This window comes from Lutjanus erythropterus, chromosome 11 (assembly GCF_056507025.1).
Source record: "Lutjanus erythropterus isolate fLutEry1 chromosome 11, fLutEry1.hap2, whole genome shotgun sequence".
Lineage (NCBI taxonomy): Eukaryota > Metazoa > Chordata > Actinopteri > Lutjaniformes > Lutjanidae > Lutjanus > Lutjanus erythropterus.
Window position 1 is genome coordinate 31,996,759 of NC_139327.1, and position 15,357 is coordinate 32,012,115.

The 15,357-nt window shown below is 37.9% G+C and overlaps 1 protein-coding gene across 1 annotated transcript in view; it reads right to left on the reverse strand.

Moving 5' to 3' along the window:
• Window positions 1-1,523, reverse strand: part of myo7ab (myosin VIIAb) — a 38,304-nt gene extending 36,781 nt beyond the window's left edge. Inside the window, exon 1 of the mRNA XM_084729985.1 lies at window positions 1,421-1,523. The gene's annotated coding sequence lies outside the window, so the exon portion shown is untranslated. The remainder of the gene's footprint in view (window positions 1-1,420) is intronic.
• Between the last annotated feature and the right edge of the window lie 13,834 nt (window positions 1,524-15,357).

Below are 15,357 nucleotides of genomic sequence, written 5' to 3' on the forward strand. Positions count from 1 at the left end.
TTTTAGGAAACACAAACAAGTTGGAAACCTAAATAACTTGTACGGATTAAAGAAACGAAAAAACAGACTGTATGAGTGATTAAGATGTCACAAGGGGAGGGGCTACTGTAAGTGTATGATCCATTAGTGGGTCATTAAGTAGATTAACATTTAGTTGGATGTGACTCATCAAAGGAATCTGACACAGAGACACAGAGTACATATATATATATATTTAAATCCACAGGAACAGTCAACATTTTGCAGAGCAGCCCTGCAGATTTACAGTCTGCAGTTCACTTCCAGCCAAGTTCATCCATATGCAGCAAGTCACAATATGTTCAGCTAATGCCAAGACAGAGCCTCTTATCCAGAACTACAGGGTGCTAATCTGGCAACTGCCCCACACACAGACCTATAGATCTGTAATTACATTTACAGGGTGGCCTGCACTTTATACACAGCCCTGCTTCACAGCTTTACAAACCCAAACGTGCTGTAGAGGACCTGCTTTTCAACCATTTCATGGTACTTTCATGGAAAGTCATGCAATTACAATTTCAAGCATTTTCGAGCACTTTAATCAAAATCAAACAGTGAAAACACTACGTTAAAATTAATTCCGGCACCTGTAAGAACCCTGGCATCAGCAGACACACACGAGCCTAAACTTCTGGTACCTGCGACGTGTCCACAGTTCATTATTTTGCTGCCACGTTCCATCGCCTAAAGAGCAGTGATAGTGACAGACGAGATAAAACTCAGCGAGTTTCACTGGCAGCAACAGATTGTGTTTTTGATAAACTGCTGTCAAATCCTGCATTGAGTTAAATAAAATGTTATTATGCTCAATTTTAACTGCTTTCCGAATGTTTTCTTACTGTTAGACGAGTCAACTAGTCTAAATTAAAATTTGTGTTTAATCGACAGGGAAACTAGTCGCCAAGGAACATCCAAAATTACAACTGCAGTTAAGATGCTGATTGCTGATGCCAACTGACTGAAAAGTAGCTTCACAGATATCTCTATATCTGTTAATTAATTTCACAACACTTAATTTTTCTACCTCTTGCCTTCTTCTCTGCAATTATTCTTGTCAGTAAGGCCACTGGTCAGCATGACTAGTCCATAACCAAAAAATAAATATCATCAAGCACTAAATGTACCACACAGTCAAAATTAACATCAAGAGTTTCATAGATATTATGTCAAATAATTATTTTATCCTGATGGAATAAAACAGAGATGTTTCTTCAGAGATCAAGACCTCAACCCTCCGTCATCGCAGCACATGAGACCCCGAGTCGACCTGGTCACAGATTTTCATGTAATGGCCAAAAGCAATCTTGCTAATGCCTTGGCAGCTAATCTGTGTGTGTGTGTGGCCTTTAATGCTTCGTTAACAAGCGTGTGCACTGTATGTGTATGAGTTGTGACTCACATGGCAGGGATTCAGAGGCACACAGAGGCGTGAAGAATTCATCTCATCATCGACCAGCAAAGTTTAATGTTTCCATGTCTGCCATGAGTTCAGTCTCTGCAAAAAAAAACCCAACACAGACATGAATACTGACCAATAATAACTATAACTGACTATAATAATAATATTGTTAGTTTTGTTACTTAGTTCAAATTTAAGTACTTTTGCAAATGCAAATTTGAGCTGCTTATTCTGTACTTATTTGATTTATTGATATGATTTATATTTGAATTTGAGGCAATTTTAACTTTCAACTTTAACTTTTTAATAAAAAGAGATAAAAACTGGTTGTGAAATTAGGGTTGGGTAATATATCAATATTGTATCAGTATGATGTGAGACTAGATATTGCCTCTGATGTTGTTATCTGATGATATGTCATCAGTGTTGGTTTTTCCTGGTTTTAAAGGCAGCATTACAGTGAAGTGATGTCTGAAGTTTTCTGAACTTATCAGACTGTTCAAGCTGTTCTATTATATGTCTTTACCAGAGGTGGCAAAAGTACACATATTCTTTACTCAAGTAGAAAAAGACAAGACTAGAAGCACTGGTTCAACCGCTGTACTGTAGTGACAGTGAAAAAATGTCCTCTGAGGGACATTTCTATTGACTGTTTCTGTGCTAAGCTAACTGAACGTCACCTTTCGTCCCTCAGAGAGTCTCCCTCTATGTCTCCTCAGTAGCTCTTCCTTTTTTTTCAGACTCCGGTGCCACACAGAGATGCACTGCAGAGTAAAACACAGCATGCACCTGTCTCAACTTTTCACTACAACTCTGCTTCCAGATTTAGGGAATTATTACTTTAAAAACCAACAGCCACAGTAAAAACTGTTTCTCTCGCCATGATGGTTAGATTCAGTCAGTGGATGAACTGTGGGGGCTCATCTGTACGGACCACGGACAGTTTTTGCACGTTTTTCTTCAAGTTGTGATTCTTCAGGTCATCAGGTTTTCTTTAACAATTATAAAACATTATGCAGCTTAATGCAGCTTCTTTTACCTGCTATTAATAATGTTTTAACCAAATATCTGCCTCTTTCCACGTTTCTTTCAGAGAAATTACAGAAATAAAGTGCCATAATATTTATTATATATACCATTTCTAAAAATTAAGTAGGTAATTAAATGATCTGCACTTTCTTGGACATGTTTGACATCTAGGTAACAGCAGTTACTGCCCCATATGATCAACTGATAGCAGGTGCAGATATATAAAACTGTACAGTCAGACTTGTCATACTCGAAGAAGAAGAAGAAGAAGAAGAAGAAGAAGAATTGCAGTGTAGCAGTATTGAGTATTAATTATCAGTGATTGAAACACCGTGGCTCGGAGGAGAGAGGTGGTTGGACTGAACTGGTGCTTTGTTTAAAGCTAATTCACATTTTTCTGAGCTCAGCTGCAGTAACAGTGAGGCCCAGGCCAAACTGGGAAGTGTGTCACAATACTGGGTTCATTATCAGCATGGCTTATGTAAAAATCACTCACTCAGTTGTGCAACTTCAAGATATTTTAAGCATCCGCACTGATTCTATTATTTCAGTTTCTCATATTCTCAAGTAGGGCTGCAAGTGTTGATTAATCCGTCAATCATTTTCTCCATTAATCAATTTGTTGTTTGATCCATAAAATGGTGAGAAATGTTGATCAAAGTTCAAGATGACATCCTCAAATGTCGTATTTTGTCAGCAACTCAAAAATATTCAGTTTACTGTCAGAGAGGAGTAAAGAAACCAGAAAATATTCATATTTATGAAGCTGAAATCTGAGATTTTTGACTTTATTTCTCTTAAAAAAACATTCAAACCAATTAATTGACTGTCAAAATAGTTGATTATTTTAATAAGCGATTCATTTATTAATTTTTGCAGCTCTATGCTCAACTGTTATACTGTGTCTACAAAGGTTCTTGATTTTGAGCATAAAAGTTCCCTCTTGACCTTTGAAACAAGTTTGACCCCATTCTAGAAATCTTTCCTTGAGTTTATTTTAGGAAATTCTGTCAAGTATCCATCCATCAATCCATGAGCATCTAATGTTCACAAAGATGAGGTTAAAAGTTCATAAAAAGCTGGTAAGTGCAAACAAGAAGTCAATTAATTGATCAATCCATGGACAGAAAATAACCTGCAACTATTTTGATAATCTTGTTAGTTGTTACAGGCTTTTTTTTTTCAAGCAAAACTAGTTGAGAATTGTCAAACATTCTCTGGTTTCAGCTTCATTTTCATTCTCATTAATCACTGCAAACTGAATATATTTAGGGACATCACCTTGGGCTTCTGGGAAGTTGTGAGGAAATATTAACTGTCTCCTCATTTTCACCCTCATCCTCTGCTAAATGTGAGTATTTCCAGGTTTACTTTAAAAATGTATTCCTATACAGTTACTAATTACCTGTTAGAAATGTAGTCAGTAACATAATTCAAATATCACAATAATAAAGTAATGTAACTTTCCATTTTTTTTTAATTACCTCAGTATAAAATATGGTGAAACTGTTTAGCTCACTATGATGTTTTTAGGGCTGCAACTAACAATTATTTTCTCCATTAAACTATTAGTTGTTTGGTCAATAAAATGTCAGAAAATGGTGAAAAATGTTGATCAAACGTTCTCAAATGCCTTGTTTTGTCCACAATGTGAACGTATTCAGTTTATTGTCACAGACGAGTAAAGAAACCAGAAAACTTTCGTATTTAAGAAGCTGAAAGCTCAGAGTGTTTTATGTTCACTGTTTGGTTTATTCGTTTGTCCAGCTGTTCCTTCCTTTGTTGTGCACAGTTTATTGATTTAAAGACAAAAAAAATTATGAAATTTCCACCCGGTGAAACATTTTTTCACTAGAGGCTGTGATAATGAATTGGCAGCTTTGTGTTCACTGCGCACAGTAGTTTATCGTTCTTTATTTTTAACTTTCAATCCTACTAATGAAACACATTTTTACTAAATGTACCTGTAATCTGATTACGTCTCGTGTACAGTTACCTTTCTGTTGTATCCAGATTACGTAATCCTGTTACATGTAATCTGTTACTCCACAGGCCTGAGTAGTTCTATTCACTTTTATAGTTAAGATCTTACATCAGTTACGTTACACTCAGGAGACACTTTAAACTGTTGGAGAGGTGATCTCTAATGGGTCTAAACTGGAAGTAAAGAAACATTCAGACTTTATGAGAAACACACACACACACACACACACACACACACACACACACACACTGCAGTCGGCTGTATTTACTTGCAGGGAACATAATGGCTCCTTTAAGTGCTGGCACAGGACGAGGAACAGTAAGAGGCTTTGGCCTAAAGCTACAGCAGAGCAGCAGCACTGTGGCCTGGCTGCAGGCTGTAAGCCCTCAGCCTCGACCCACGTTCACCTGCTCCACTTACCTTCAAACACACTTCTGTTTCCTCCTGCCCGTCTGTGCCCGTCTTTTCCGTCCCGAGTGTCCAGGTGAGATGTGAGGAGGCCCAGGATGCAGGATGCAGGATCAGGACGTGTGCAGGACCGGAGGAGAACCTGGAGGAGGAGGATCTTCACTGCTCCTGTGCGTCTGTCACTTCTCTGTCTTTGCTATAAATCTCTCCCACGGCACTCGCCCGTCCTCGTCCTCCGTTGGTCCCTCAGGTTCGGCAGTGGTGAACGGCGGCGTGAGTTCCAGTTTGATGTCTGGGTCAGTGTCGGGGCTCCTCAGACTCTCGCTGTGTCTCATTCATGGCTGCTGATCCTGATTAGCCGGGAGGTGGAGCCTGTTGGTGGCAGATACAGAGACCAGCTGGGAGGTGCGGAGGGAGGTGACCCGGGTCACGATCTCCAAGTTGTTGCTCTGTTACCACATGCTAAGTCATTTTTAAAGGGTCAGATCACAGAAATTACAAGAAAAAACATATTTCCTCTCTTACTTCTAGAGGTACCTTTGCATGCAGATAGTTTTGGTTTTACAGACCCAGGTTTTCTGATATGTCTGAGATTTCTGGTGATGCTCAGTGTTGAAAAACTACACTCAAGTTTCCAGAATTACTTTGGATAATCAGCATACAGTTTATAACCAAATATCTGCCAACAGGACTCCCCTCAGCTTCAGCTGTACTTTCTCTTCAGACTTATAATTAGCTAATGTTGGCATGCTAAACTAGAGAATTTTTTATTTTTATTATTTCAAAAAGTATGTGAGTCATAAAGGAAATTTAAGAAAAAAAAAGTTACAATTGCCCCCGGTCTCCCCTGAGAAATAATGAGAAACTTTCTGAACAGTAATGGCTTAATATTTTAAAAGAATGGCTTAGAATCAAAGTCTTTTTCTCATTATTTTAAGATATATAGTCGGCATTATGAAATACTAAATCAATATTTTGAGATCCAATACATTATTTAGAAAATGTTTCTAATTTTAATGATGTACAGGATCTTCTTTTTTACACCATATTGGCAGAAATGTGCTTCCATAGATACAGAAGGTGGGAGATGAGTGTATAATGTGAATCTATCTGTCTCAGAACTTTCTTTTCTTATTACTTTATCATCTCTTTTATCTTCAGATATCTGGTTAATCCCTGCATCCCTGATCTGTGTATTAAATGTGGACTAAATAGCTCACTATTTCACTGTCTATAGGAATGACAAGTTATCCAGGCTTTGGACAAAGAGAGATTTCATGTCAAGTGTGTGATAATTCACAAGTGTTGTTTTTATGTGAATTATCAAATACTTACCATGAAATCTGGGGTTACCTTCAAGTAAATTCTGTGAAATTTCAAATATGTTGCTTCATAATTACCATTAACTACATGACAACGGTATTTGCTAATTATCACATAATTTAACATTAAAAGTTTGGGGTAATTTGTGAGTTATTTAAAAAATATTACTTGGTAATTACCACCTATTTTTCATGAAATTATGGAATCTGGAAATTGTGGCCTTGATTTTTTTGTGGGGAAAAAAAATAAGGCTTAATGCAATAATTTGAGTTATGACCTCCCTAATAAAAATAAAATTTACTAAAAATAAAAAAAAAAGCAAAAAGAAAAGATGCCGAGAGACTTCCTGGTTGAATAAAGGTTAAACAAAATGACCAACCCAGAATAGGTTTTCCTGTTTTATTTCAAAGTCATGCCACAAGTTGACATTAAATACAAAAGAAAAAATAATATTTTCAGATCGTAGCTATAAAATAACCACAGTGTAACCGAGAACCAAATTCAACGAACACGCATTGAAAAAGAAAAAGAAGAAAGCCCACGCCGAAAAGAACACACAGACAAGCACACGGTACAGAACATACAGCACAGCTCTCTGAAACCTAGCTATCAGTAAACATACCAGTTTGGAACGCAAGGTAAAGTGGATATATAAAATTAACAAGGTTATAAAATACTGATAAAAGATACTTGTTATAAAGACCGTAGCATCTTCTAGAAGTGTCACCATGCAGTAGGTATTCCAGTCTCCAGTTAATAAACATCAGCAGAAAAATACAAGAAGAATCACAAGCTCATTCCTCGATGGACAAGACTCGACCTTGGATAAAAACGCCAATGACGAGAATGCAGAAGCTATCTGGTGACCTGGTACAACGGATTCAATACAGTTTTCAAATTGCTGCCATTGAGATAAACGTAATACCTGGTGTACTCTTCCTGGAGCTCCATCACCAGTGTCTTGTAACATCAGACACATGCAACAGTATCTATAAGATCAGCAGGCAGGCAAACCTCAGCTGCCATCATGTCGCTGTTCCGTCTACAAGTGATAAATGGGGAAAAAGCCTCTCTAATAATCACAAAACATCTTGTTTTCAGCGCTCTAAATCCCACGTCTATCCACCTTATTCCTTGTCCCATGATACCTTGTTGGTGTTAGCGCTACAGGCGTCTTCCATTGTCTTTAAGTTGCCATGAAGTCGTGTGTTTTTATCACATATGTATTGGACTGTGCATCGTTTTGTAAATATTCTCAGGGATTCTTAATGGTATTTCAGAGTTTGTCAGTTCCTGGAAAATGAAAATGTTGATGGCAGATCACTTCTTATAGAACTAAACTTTAATTGATGACAAAAAAAAGTAACTGACTTCTGGATTATTACGAAAAGCTTCTCCCTCGTAGGGCTGCACGATGTGCTAAAAAACTCGTATTGCAATTATTCTGACTGAAATTATGGTTGTGATATGCAATAGGATTAGTGGAAATGATCAATTTTGCACATTAATTGAAAAAGAAAACTGTTAAAATCATGATGATGTGATATTTATCGAGGTCTGAACCAAACAAATATATTTTCTTTCATCTGGAGAACAAGATTTTTAGGCCTGAACATCTCTGCAGCACTACAGAGCCTCATTATAATGATTTTTTTCTCACATGTTTTTCCTGTTTCAAAAAACTGTGATTTGGTTCTGGTTCTGTGAGTTGGATATTGCACTTGGCCATATTGCAATTTTATTGCGTTTGCAATTAATTGTGCAGCCCTAGTACCTCAATTTAAACCTCTCTCATATACCCCTATAACTTTTACCTGTCTGTCCCAACATATATTATTTTATCTTATATTTTTATTTTGTTATTTTTTGTTTGTTTTTTTTTTATCTTACTTTTTACATTTACTTCCCTTAATTATGTTCATATTATGTTTTCTTTAAATATATTCATCATTTCTAGTTCATTTATATGTATGTATATATGTATATATTTACAACCTGCCTTAACATAAAAATGTGTTTTACTAGTTTTTATCAATTTTGCATCTAATATTGCTCAATCATGGGTGTTTAATGGAAATATTTCAAACCATGATGAAGACTAGTATTGAATTAAGTGTCTATTGTGCAGTTAAAATTTAATGTATTCACTGGGAGCGGCTTCAAGTAGGAATTCAAATGTGTTTGTCATGTCTGAACAGTTGTTGGTTCAATTTAGTATCTGAACATGTTTTCTCAAGTTCAGTTAACTTAAGTAATTTGTTTGTTTTTACAAAACTCAAATTAGACTCAAACTAATTAATCTAAGTTTAGTTACAAATTTCAAGTTGACTCGGCTCATTTTTTTTTTTTTTTTTACATGTTAAAATTTTTCTGTACAAGCTGTTATGCTAAGTTTGGGCTTGATTGGGCTAATTGGTGTTTACAGTGACGGAGATAAGAACGCTGACTGACACAGTCAGTCAATGGCAGGCTAATATCCGCAGTCTACTTCCTGTGAGTCCAACTAGCGTACTGCTAGCTCTTGCAGATGCCAGTTCAGTGAGAGAAATACCCAGAAGTCGCAGCCATAATTCACACAAAATATCACTGGGCCAGGAGTAAGGTGAATAATTGACTTGATTCCTCTGAGTATTCTTGCTGATCACTAGAGGTAGTGAACAAGAACATCTTCCTCTTGAAATAAAAGTCTAGAATATATTGTATAACATCCATCAAAACATGGATCCCATAATAATAATAACTCATAAGTTGCTGCTACTTTTATATACATACTGTTTACTGCAGGTTACTGAATACAAAATATTAGAAAACTGTTACTGATACTGTTTTGATTCATGCAAGTGTGCAACATAAGCCTTCTACTTCACACAGTATGTTTATCAAAGTAGCAACAGCGGATTATGTTTCACAAGTCACTCTGAGAAACAAAAATAGATATATTCTGTGATTCGTAATGGTGCGAGCAGATCTGAAGCGGTTTTGCTACATGCACTGGCATTTTTGGATTCGTACAAAAGTCACCAACGTTTTTGAGCAGTTCAGCTTCATTCGAATGGTTTCGTGTTCTTAAAACCTGCTTTGGCATGGCCGTGCGGAAAGTATGTACAGAAAACCGATAAGCTTTATAGCAACTGTCAAAAAACCAGTCAAGGTCCAGAAACTCCAACCAAGCCTGGTTAGTCTAGTAGCTGGAGTGTTTGTGTGTCTGTGTGTGTGTGTCTGTGTCTGTATGTGTGTGTGTGTGTGTGTGTGTGTGTGTGTGTGTGTGTGTGTGTGTGGTGGATAACAGTGAAAGCCATAACACTTTTGGCAAAGAATCACAATGTGCAACAAGTACAATGAGTAACCATAGCAACACAATGAGAATCAGTTCATGATAGAAAAAAACAAAAGTAAGAAGACAAAAAAAGGTATTTAAAAAAAAAAAAAAACTCAAACTTTGCCTGTCTCGCATTTGTCCAACAGTTACATGGCAAACATCTCGCACAGTATGAGCATCATTTTCGACAGATCGGTCGTCTTTTTGGCACTGCTGTGGCACATGAGTAGAAGATTGAAGAGGAACACTTTGATAAGATTTCTCATTGAGCTCGACACGCTGTTATTTTGGGTGCTTAGTCCTTTTCTCTTGCTGTGGGATTGTGTTTGACACGGTGACCCTGAAGCCCAAAAACTCCCATAAATCAAAGCTGTCACATCGTGTGTTAGTGGTTATATGTCTGTGCCACATTGACACAAATAAAAAAAAAAAAAATAGGAAGCCACAAGATGACAACCGTTCGCTGCTGAAACCTGATGTGAAGTAAAATATGGTTCTGACATTAACGGCTACGACAACGGCACAAATATTACTTTACACACTGACTTGTGGAGTTGGAATTGGCATTCATGAATGTACCGTGTAGTCGTTATCAACCCAAAACCAATTTAATCTGTTTAATTTTGATAATATCCTAATTGGGTCTTTGACAGTTCAATCAGCATGAGAGACACTGAACTGTTATGTAAAATGTCCATGTTAAAAACAACATGGTTTGGCAACAGGCTGGCTTTTTTTTTTTTTGTTTTTAATGCGATTACTTGCTTTATAAGGTGTTTAAAATGTGTCTGATAGTCTTCAGTGGATGTCAGTGTCACCTATCTCAGCATATGCTTATAATTTATAATCATTAACTAATTAAATCACAGAGTTAAGCATCAATTCTTCTAAAAAAAAGAATCTTTAAAAAAATCAAGACGTTTGTTTACCTAAACTTTCTTCTGATTGGAAGGAATTTCCAGAACCCCCAAAGATGCTTCCAACAATCTGGACAAGAAAACATTTGATCTGCTATACAATTTTTAATCTGTTTTCCCCATTATGACCACATTTCATGTCCGGAAAGCTGGGAGTGACACATCTCTTTGCCCTTTTTGTGCAACACAAGCATGTGTTACTTACTTAGTCAGTTACAAAGTAACATCCATACAGACAGGTCTAAGTGATCATAAAATGTGTTCACTGACAACAAAAGTTTGGTTCATGCATGAATTGTTTTTACTGTAGTTCTGGTCACTGGAGGAAACCTCGTTGACAAGCATATGATTTCTGTTTGTTTGTTAATTTCTCATTAAATAGAAATACTGTCAATATTTCTATATGACTTCAACATTGTTGGACAAATTTCATGGATGAATTGATGAACCAGTTCATTTATATTGAGTGAGATGCTGCTGCTTTTGTTACAGTATGATCAATTTCAGTGTGATTACTTTCTTGCTAACCTGATTAATGCATGAAATGTTTTGTGATTTGTGATGATGCCATTAAAATACAAAGCATTACAGTTTTATGTGATAGTTAGGTAGCTACATTTTTGTGAAAACTTTTCAGAATGCCCTCACAACAGTGCAAATCACATCTTTACAGCACCATAAGTCAGTCAAATAATAAATGAAAACTCATTGTTAACAACATAGTGAAAAATGTACTTTGGTCATCAAGAAAAATACTGCATACTGACAGGCAGGTGTTGCCTCTCATGACAATAACACACTTTTTAAGTGCTGCAGTTGGCTGAAAACTGTTGTTGTCTAAATCCCGCTCAAATCTTCCTGCTACAACCGACCAACACGGACACAAAAGCATTTGAAATGCTCGCCCGGCTTACAATAACTGAAACTAAAGACAGATGGTTAAAAGAGTCTTTGAGGATTCTGGAAATTCCTTCAAAGCATCGGTAAATTTTGTTATGAGTTTTGTTAACGAGCTTCTGGATTATTTTTCAGGATATCGGATGTTAGGCTCCAGGAGTCAAATGTAATGGTAAAACATGAGAGGAACACACCTGGTGTCATCCCCTCCTCTGTGGACTGTCAGTTTCATTAGATCCAAGCAGCAACACCTTTGGCACCAATAATCTCAGACATTAATCCTGTATTCACACCAAATCCAGCATTGCAGCAATTAGCGCAGTTGTGCAGCAGCGTGGACGTGTTTATTTGTGCTTTAGAACGTAACTACTGTGAAACAATCAGAAAATAATGTTTTGTTTATCTGATTCATTGGCTTCCACTGGACCCCAGCTTCCTCTCTTCTTTCAGTCTCTAGCTCGCTTGAATACCACTGCTGTCTCTCTCTCTCTCTCAAACAAATGGAAACAATTTTGCAGCAGAGATGCAATGTTGAAGCTGGATACATGCAATAAACCAAGCGAGGACACGACTAAAAGAGATCATCGTTTGGTCCATGAACATTGGCCTGGATAGGGCCCTGTTTCAACAATATCCAGATGTTTATTCAGGGTTGCATTTCTCTAAAAGTTGATTCTACTTCAACTTTTCACAGCAAGGCTGCTGAATTTTTTTCCCCAGTATCAACTGCTGTCCACATGAATGCAGCCTAAGCACTAGAAACTAGTCAACCAAAGAAAATCTTGATTAAACAAAATTTTACTTACTTTTCCACCAATCGATGGGTTGTTGGGGAAAAAAGCTGCAAATTATCTCTAAATTAACAAAATTGGACTCCATGTACTGAGTGCTCTCTACCTGGTAGCCTAAATGGGGGCTAATCAAAGTTACACAGTGTTGCCAAGCAAATAAATTCCTGAAATTTGACCGTACCATGGTAACAATCCTTCCTTGAGTTTGAACTCTTACTGGCGCTCGCTGATAAAGCAGTCCGGTGAAGCAAAATCAGCTCTCCTGTCCTCTGAGGCTGGGGGTCATTTTAACACTGGTACTATGTAATGGTGTCAATTAGTTTGGAGCCAGTAAATGTTCAGTAGATAGCCTGCCTGGACAGCAACGGATTAAAAAGTGCTTTCTCCTTACGAAAGTAACACCAGTAACTCTCCAGTCAATGAGAATTTGGTTAACCAAAAGTTTATCAACCAACCACTTGATGAAACAACCAGATGGTGTCTGCTCTACTATATGCACTACCCCAATTCATAATGAACAGGACAACGGACATTTTTGCCGTAACACCTGATTTGGTGTGAATACAGCCTAATTCTTCATCCCACCTTCAGTTAACCATTTCAAGATGCTTTCGGACGTCACTGTATTGACATGTGGGAGGATTAAAGTTACACAAATATGCAGAGCCACACCTGGAAGCTGCTCTGTGCAACAGCTGGCCATTATGAGGCTCCTCTGGTGCAGTTAGGAGTTCAGTCCCTTGCACAAGGACACTTCAGCGGTACTCGGGGAGAAAGGCTTCTTTCTTTTCCCACCTGGTCGGTAAATAAAAACCAGCAGCTACGCAGGCACATGCTCACGACGTTACACTGCTTGGCACTACAACAGTTTCTAACACCATCTGTCTGCAAGCGAACACTCTGCAAATTCAGTCTCATTATGTACCCTAACACTCACGTTCTGTCCCTCGGTTAGAAAACAACATAAAAGAGCACAGAGAAGATAAATAGCACCTAAATAGTAGTCAACAACTGCTGCTAATGTTCACCGATGCTAGAGGCATTATGAATGCATCACTGTATTACAAGACATAACTGTTTCAAACCTGTTGATATGATCAGACTGACATGAGGTGCATTAGTGTAGACATGCTGACTGCTCAAAACTAGCATTTCCAAGACTTTTGAGATAGAAAGAATAAATATACAGTATATAGTAACAATTGAACAGTACAATACAAGGCCATGGACATATTGGAAAATAACCCATGCAAGACACATTTATAAAGATGCTGTACACAAAGGTGTGTGATCAATTAAATGCCATGTGTGACAGTTCAAGTAATGGAAAAAGGCGCTGAAAAATCAGGAAAATGGACTTGATAGTTTGACTAAGAGATTAGTCCACTAACTGTCTTACATTCAAAGGAAATGTCTTGATAATGACTGTAACTTACATTTTAATTCTTCTTATGAAACACGGGGTGGAGAAAAAAAAAAGACTAAGACACGCAAAAGTCAATAAAACTTGGAATGAAAAAGTCTCCGCAATGATATTGCACTTCTGAAAAAACAAAACACAAGTTGTGATTTTCTGTCTCGGCTTCTGTCACAAAAAAGCCTCGGTGCTCAAAGGTCAAATTAGATGGCTGCATGATCTACGCAAGAAATGCCATCAGAGTTAGATTACATTGTACCAGTGTTGGTTCAATATGCAAAAGCCATCTGAAATCCTTCTGTTCATCAAATGTCTCATGTTGTTTTCCTGCTGTGGAGGCAAAGCCAGGACCAAGGCGATGGCACAGGTTGTTTGGCAGGACATCTCCTCTGCTCACTTTCTTTCATCCTCAAGGGTCTTTTCCCCCTGCTTTTAAATGAAATAAAGTGCAAGGTGTGTGTTCCCCTAAAGGGCTGTTTTTCCTTTCGTTTCACACCTTTCCTCAGAAATCGATTTCTTCCAGGTACGATATGAATTAACAGATATACATTCACCCCCAAGCACTCCCATTCAGAGCAAGGCTGAAACCGAGGAAACTCAAAAAAGAAGAAAGGGACATTACATCACTGGTGACACCTCTATTTTGGCTTATGGGAGAAGCACAGTAAAACCCAACATATCTATGTTTAATGACATTTGATGAAGAAGTGCCTCTGAAAGTTAGAGACAGTAAAAGTGTGTCCTCCTACAGTTCAGGTATAAAATCCCAGCGCACCGCAGAACTTCTCTCAAGCTCAACGCTCCTTCATGCCGTGACTTAAGGATTTATTTCCACCAAATCAGAAGTGGTGATTGTTGGAACAGTGGAAAGCTGAACCAAGATATTTTTGATGAGTTTTACTTTGTTTCTGTTGAGTTTAACTCAAGCAGGTGATGACCGTGAGAATGGTTTGTTTGGCAAGAGCAATAAAACAGCTTCACAGTTTCTAGGTAAACAAAACATATCTCACTCTTTAAAAAAAGGGTCTCTCACTGTAGCAATCTTTTCCATAATGTTGTCAGAAACTTACTAACAATCTGAGTCTCTAAGTCACAAAACAAACACAAACAAGCAAGCATCACCTGTCCTGTGTGCTCCATGGTGCGTTGGGGTGAAGTGTCTGATAGTGCGTCACCTGCGCTCCATTTCTGTCACCGTTCTCTGGTTCCATCACAGTTAATTTTGTAGTTTGTGGTGATTTAGAGACTCGGTTTGTAAAGTTCACAGCCTGTCATGCTGTTGCATTGCTCTGTGTACAATAACACAGCTAAAAAAAACAAAAGCTGAAACTTGTTTACCAACCACTCGATTCACTTTTTCTCATCACTTAACCACCAGCGCATGTTGTCACCAGAAATGTCCCATTAATATAAAATATATTTACGATTCCCCTTATTTATAATTCCTTATTGAAAAGTTCTCCCTGTACACTTTTGTAAGCTTCTATCTGTTTTATCATGTGACTGTAAAGCACAGTGACTGAGAAAAAAATGATTGGGGGCACCCCTAGAATGTTTTCAGTCTAACGTAATGTCCGTTCCTTCTTTTTTAGTTTCCTTGGCTGGCAGGACACACACACACACACACACACACACACACACACACACACACACACACACACACACACACACTCGCTCTCTCTCTCACACACACTCAGGCCTGTTCTGTGCCATCAGCAGAAGCACAGCTGCTATCTCTTGGGGTCACGTGGCGTGAGTCTTTGGCCCGGGCCAGCAGACTCAAGTCAGAGGAAGCGTCAGGCAGTGGTGTTGCCGTTAAGAGATGATGTGGCACAGGGGGTGGTGGTTTGTA